Source organism: Periplaneta americana, chromosome 2 (genome assembly GCF_040183065.1).
Source record: "Periplaneta americana isolate PAMFEO1 chromosome 2, P.americana_PAMFEO1_priV1, whole genome shotgun sequence".
In the NCBI taxonomy this organism is placed as follows: domain Eukaryota; kingdom Metazoa; phylum Arthropoda; class Insecta; order Blattodea; family Blattidae; genus Periplaneta; species Periplaneta americana.
The window spans coordinates 64,981,694-64,988,951 of NC_091118.1; the positions used below are offsets into that span (position 1 = coordinate 64,981,694).

General features: G+C 34.1%; 1 long non-coding RNA gene across 1 annotated transcript in view; it reads left to right on the forward strand.

The window, feature by feature from the left end:
- The window catches only part of LOC138695272 (uncharacterized), a 166,369-nt gene extending 163,881 nt beyond the window's left edge, over nt 1-2,488 (forward strand). Inside the window, exon 3 of the long non-coding RNA XR_011331109.1 lies at nt 2,376-2,488. This is a non-coding gene — a long non-coding RNA (uncharacterized lncRNA). The remainder of the gene's footprint in view (nt 1-2,375) is intronic.
- Nucleotides 2,489-7,258: the final 4,770 nt, after the last annotated feature.

Below are 7,258 nucleotides of genomic sequence, written 5' to 3' on the forward strand. Positions count from 1 at the left end.
TAAAACTAAAATGTTCTGTACAACTTTTCCCGCAAATCCTTACTTTCAGAGTTATGATGGAAAATGTCCTATCTTGCTAGGTATCAAAAACATGGACTAATAAAGCCTTCGGATGTGTAATGCTCGTCTACATAGTGACTGCATTAGATGTTTGTTATTCGTACACCCCTGTTACGTACACTTGATTTCGACCTGATAAGACTTCGTTTACTGTACGTAGTTATGTATTGATCTTAGATCTTTAGAGACTCCTTTCAACTCATTCCGAACTGTTTCATAGCTATTTTGATGTCACAATATTGTTTGAATTATAATATAACAATTAAACGTTTCTGACAAGTCTTACTAACTGGTAAGACAATTATACAAGATTGTTTGAATTTTAATGTAATAATTAAACGTGTTTGACAAATCTTGCTGACTGGAAGCAGAACCATTTAACAAGATCGTTTGAATTGTAATATAACAATCAAAGGTGTCTGACAAAGTCTTATTAACTGGTACGATAACAATTTTATTATACAAGATTGTTTGAATTACAATATAACAATTAAACGTGTTTGACAAGTCCTGCCGATTGGTAGCAGAAACATTGAAAGATTGTTTGAATTGTAATATAAGAATTAAATGTGTCTGACAAATCTTACTAATTGGTAACACAACAATTATACAAGATAGTTCGAATTTTAATATAACAATTAAACCCGCCTCAGAAGTGTTATTAACTAGTAAGACAACACTTATACAAGATTGTTTGAATTGTAACACAACAATTAAACGTGCATGACAAGTCTTGCCGACTTATAGCAAAACCATTAAAGAAGACTGTTTGAATTGTAGTATAACAATTAAACGTATCTGACAAGTATTACTAACTGGTAAGACAACAATTATACAAGATTGTTTGAATTTTAATATAACAATTAAACGTGTCTGACAAATCTTTCCGACTGTTAGCAGAACCTTTAAACAAGATAGTTTGAATTGTAGTGTAACAATTAAACGTGTCTGACAAGTCTTACTAACTAATAAGGCAATAATTAAGCAAGATTCTTTGAATTTTAATATAACAATTAAACGTGTCTGACAAAACTTGCCGACTGGTAGCAGAACCATCAAACAAGATAGTTTGAATTGTAGTGTAACAATTAAACGTGTCTGACAAGTCTTACTAACTAATAAGGCAATAATTAAGCAAGATTCTTTGAATTTTAATATAACAATTAAACGTGTCTGACAAAACTTGCCGACTGGTAGCAGAACCATCAAACAAGATAGTTTGAATTGTAGTGTAACAATTAAACGTGTCTGACAAGTCTTACTAACTAATAAGGCAATAATTAAGCAAGATTCTTTGAATTTTAATATAACAATTAAACGTGTCTGACAAGTCTTACTAACTAATAAGGCAATAATTAAGCAAGATTCTTTGAATTTTAATATAACAATTAAACGTGTCTGACAAGTCATACTAACTGGTAAGGCAACAAGTATACAAGATTGTTTGAATTATAATACAGTACAACAATTAAATGTGTCTGACAAATCGTGCCGACTGGTAGCAGAACCATTAAACAAGATAGTTTGAATTGTAGTGTAACAATTAAACATGTCTGACAAGTCTTACTAACTAGTAAGGCAATAATTAAGTAAGATTGTTTGAATTTTAATGTAACAATTAAACGTGTCTGATAAGTCTTACTAACAGGTAAGACAAAAATTAAGATTATTTTAATTGTAATACAACAATTAAACGTGTCTGACAAGTCTTACTAACTGGTAAGACAACAATTAATCAAGATTGTTTGAATTGTAACATAGCACTTAAACATGCCTGACAAGTCTAACTAATAAGACAATTAAACAAGATTGTTTGAATTGTATCCGAACAATTAAACGTGTCTGAAAAGTCTTACTAACTTGTAAGTCAACAGTTAAACAAGATTGTTTAAATTGTAACACAACAATTAAACGTGTCTGACAAGTCTTACTGACTGATAAGACAACAATTAAGATTGTTTGAACTGTAATACAACAATAAACGTGTTTGACAGGTCTTGTAGCAGATCATTAAACAAAGTTGACTAGTAACAACAATTAAACAACTCTTGTTAACCTGTAATACATTAATCAAAGAGGTGTGACTGATCTTATAAAAACATTTAACAAGTGTGAGTGGTAATTTAATTAGCTGACCAATAAACATTATAAAGACAAAAATGTCACTGAGTGTGTTGCTGGAACAGAATGTACTAGAACTAGCATATTCTTAAGTAATTTATGATGTACAGATAGCGGTTTTTGAACAATGTACTGACTTGATTATCTGAACGCGGTTAGAAACTAATTCTCAGCAATATGTTCGCACTTTCCAGGAATGAGCGGTAGTTACCGAAACTGGCGACCAAGGATTCAGCCTCTAACCGTTACCGTGTGCGTGCTTCAGCTCGGCCAGCGGTCAGGCGTCTGTCCCAGGGCTGTACAAAACGTAAGTTTAAAATGTTTTAAAGTGTTAGGTTTTTTTCACACTAGTTAACAATTGCATTTATGTACTCGTAACAAAGTATTCAGTCTTTTATACAACTTTCTGCGAAAGATTTTTGTAGCCCGAGCTACGTTTACTCCAATACAGGGAAAGTAAGTCGTAGTAAATTTCCAATATCTTGGAGAGGTTTTGGCATCGGTTCCAAAGAAAAGTGAAATAAGTGAAATATTGCAATATATTACCTAAGACTCAGGGACATGTGATGTGTAATTGATACAGTACTTATTTGTAACCAGTGTGCTGCATTGGAGTTAAATCGCTCGCTTGAACTCGATCGAGTGTCGCATCCTCGAGTGAGATACGATCGGTCGTGATACGCTCGTAATAAATAGAAGCACAGTACAAGGTCATCTCACCGACATGTCTTATCTTGTATGGAAGGCAACAGATATGATACACATATGTTTTGCTCACACGGTAAAAATAAGGCTTTATTTTCTGCGTTTATGACAAACGTTTAATGGAACAGTCAATGGAACGTACCAAAACAGGAACATGAAGTTATAAATAAAATAGTGTGAAAAACTTCGATATACAGTTATTATTGCTAATTAATAATTATTCAATATTTGATTTACCACATATATAATATGATACGTCCATGCATAGTGTTCGCCTATATACTGCGACAATGTAGAAAAATTTTACAAAATATTATTGATATAGCAGTAGATTAATAACAATATTAATACAGAGATAACGTCACAAAAAATGTAACAAAACGAATAATCATGCTGCACAACTGGTACAGACGCAAAGATTGATACACTAATTATTAGAGATTATTATTATTATTATTAAAATGCATATAGAGTGTTAATTGGGAGACCGGAGGGATAAAGACCTTTAGGGAGTCCGAGACATAGGTGGGAGGATAATATTAAAATGGATTTGAGGGAGGTGGAGTATGATGATAGAGACTGGATTAATCTTGCACAGGATAGGGACCGCTGGCGGGCTTATGTGAGGGCGGCAATGAACCTTCGGGTTCCTTAAAAGCCATTTGTAAGTAAGTAATTATTATTATTATTATTATTATTATTATTATTATTACTATAAAACTTGATACGGTTCTTGCATTATCGTGATTGTGTTCTCCGTTTATAATAATTACATTTACATCCAATAATATCTATCAGATGTGGCAAAAACAAAATCACTCCTATGTGGGGGGGGGGGGAAACATTTACCTACAACATTAATATTACATTTTAAAGCAAGTTTTGTAGTTGTACTATGGAGAGGTTAGTTAACATTGCAAAGTTTTGAAATCATAAACATCTATGATGTTACTACATTGTTCATCACTGTAACAAGAACGAATGTCTAACGCTCGGCTTATACCGTTCGAGGATTTATCGCTCGTGACAATTTTACCCATCATGCATGTGCGCTACCTATCGGATTATGCTATGAACTACTTGGCGTTCGAGCGAAAACGTCCGATGCAGGCCTCTGTTTGTAACAGTCCATGGGAAGGCCTTAACTTCCCCTGTGATGAAATTGGTTTACGGGTACCATGTTACATAGGAGAAAATACTGAACATATTTATTTTTATTTGGTTCAAAAATTCAAAATAGTGTAGAAGTTATAATTTTTTTTTTATTTTAAGTTCTGAAAATGTTCATAAAAATTAAAGTTTAACAATAATGGTTAAACAAATCTAGCATTCAGGTAGAAGCTCCCTGTGAAATTATTCAATTATGGTTAAAGTTTAGTATCCACATCTAGTGTACAATCCCACAGATATTTTTCGTTGAATTCAGATCTGACATCAGAAGTGTAATAAGCTAATTTTCATATGAAGTATGTTTTTGTCTCTCCTGCAAAATGAGGTCTGGGAAGTTAAGGTTCTTTTTCCCATGGACTGTTACATTTGTACATTGAATACATTTCTGTTGGTATCTTACGCCACAAGAAACCGTATGGTTCAAGATTATTCAGTCAGTGAGGGTACATAATGTAGATGCATTATCTTTTACTACTATATTGTACATAGAATCTTTTACATATATTGTTTATGTTTATAAATAAAATAGATAATAGAATTGCTTTGGATTGAAATATTGTTTTGTGCCCTCTCCTGTCTAGGTAAACTAAAATTGAATACGATAGCGCAAGTATGATTATTCTTTGTCTGCAGTTTCAAGATAGATACATTAAGATACATTAAGCATTGTTTCGTAGATTTTGTACCTACTACGGACTGGAAGGTCTGGGGTTCGATCCCAGGTGGTGACAGGATTTTTTCTCGTTGCCAAACTTTCAGAACGGCCCCGAGGTTCACTCAGCCTCCTATAAAATTGAGTATCGGGACTTTCTCGGGGGTAAAAGGCGGTCAGAGCGTGGTGCCGACCACACCACCTCATTCTAGTGCCGAGGTCATGGAAAGCATGGGGCTCTACCTCCATGCCCCCCAAGTGCCTTCATGGCATGTTACGGGGATACCTTTACCTTTACCAAAAAATAAAAGTTCTTGCATAAAATACTTTTTTATTTTTTTATTTCCTTATATTTTGCTACAAAGTATTACAATACCATTAAGAATGGCAGGGTGCCACATCAAACGCCACACTTTCAATGGGTTAAAGAAGTTTCCTATCTCTACAGTAATCGATGTCATGAAACTTAAGCCCATAGCGGAATAATTAGTTATGCCATCGTCTCCTACTTCAATGTGTTTCTTTAGTTTGCGTTTCCCTCATAACTAAAAAAACTATCCAACATTCTGTGATGAAAGTTTTTGTGTGTATTTATGCATGTCATATCTACAATATGATGCAAAATCACATCTCTACCTTTGATAGATCGTCTGATAAAAATAAAATCATTTTAAAAATGGTCAAATGCCAGTATTTTCTTCTAACACAAAATAAAAAAAATTATTATTTATTAAGGCATGTAGTTGAAAGAGCATGATATTGTAAACATGAGTTTCAGCAATAAAATAAAAGAGAGAGAACATGAAAAAGTTAACAAGTTTATGAGTTATGAAAGAAACGCTTCATCAGTGCACAGTGAACCGCCACCAATTTGAATTTTGAAAAAAAAAAAAAAAATATATATATATATATATATATATATACACACAGTATATAAATAATTTTTAAAGCGTAATATGTATATATATATATATATATATATATGTATTATTCACATAGCGGAAGGACAGTGTTTTACAACATACCAGTTTTCATTATTATACAAGACACAGTAATGGAGGAATAAAAATGTTGAATATTTCCAAAAATTGTACTGTTGTAAGCTGTACCTAACCCCTTAAGTTTACATTGAATTATAAGGGGCTGGCCACACCTTTGGAGTAACGGTTAGCGCGTCTGGCCGCGAAACCAGGTAGCCCGGGTTCGATTCCCGGTCGGGGCAAGTTACCTGATTGAGGTTTTTTCCGGGGTTTTCCCTCAACCAAATATGAGCAAATACTGTGTAACTGGACCCCGGACTCATTTCACCGGCGTTATCACCTTCATCACATTCAGACGCTAAATAACCTCAGATGTTGATAAAGCATCGTAAAATAACCTACTAAAATAAAAATAATAAAAGGGACTATACGCCATGTGATATACGAGAAAGGCTGTTAGATCCTGAAGATATTATAATGGATGGATAGGAACGCTGTTTATTCTGCCTCGTACAACAAAGTTTGGATTGAAAAAAGTACCCCAGGAACGTTCGTGCTCGCGAGTATTTTTACTCACATGACGAGAGCACCAAATATCATTAAAAGAGCACCATGGAGCTCGCGAGCACCAGGTTGTGAACGCCTCCTCTACTAATGGAGTCGCCCTCGGTAGCGTAGTTGTTATAGTGCTGGCCTTCTATGCTCGAGGTTGCATGTTCGATCCTGGCCGAGGTCGATGGCATTTAAGTGTGTTTAAATGCGACAGGCTCATGTTAGTAGATTTACTTTCATGTAAAAGAACTCCTGCGGGACAAAATTCCGGCACACCGGCGACGCTGATATAACCTCTGCAGTTGCGAGCGTCGTTAAAGAAACCATATTTATTATTATTATTATTATTATTATTATTATTATTATTATTATCTACTAGTGGATACCCCTGGCTGTCAAGCACATCGCCGCACTACTATTAATTTGTTCTGTGCCCCGAGGACGCAGCGTGGAATTATAGAGTGCGGAATAACAACAAAGTGGGGCTATTCCTGAAACCAACAAACACGAGAGCAAAACATAAATAATTGTTGCCGTGTCAGCCGATGTTTCCACGGAACTCAAGTTTTTCTTACTCATATTTCATTTTGGGTTTCCTTGGAAACAAGTCTCCAGACTGGAGTGGGCGTTTTTTTAACATTTCCGTATTTCTCAATAGCATTTAATCGTATCGCAGAAATGGGAACAAAGATGAGAATTCTCAGCCTTTTGTAGCCTGTTCTAGGAGTGCGAAATTCAGTCGATGTCGCTAGTGTTTAACTTTCTTAGTATTGAGCCCCGGATTTTTTGGTTTTAGAAACTGAAATTAGGTTTTTCGAATACATATTTTGGGATTTTTTTTTTTTTTTTAGGAATTTAAAACTTCTATTTAGGAATTTATAGGTTTCTGCGTAAAAAAATAAAAATAGGAAACATATTATTAATATACATTAAAATATCTGTAATATAACATTATAAGTCAATAAGTAATCTGCTGAACTACTTGCCAATAGACAATACTAATTGTATTAAATAACAA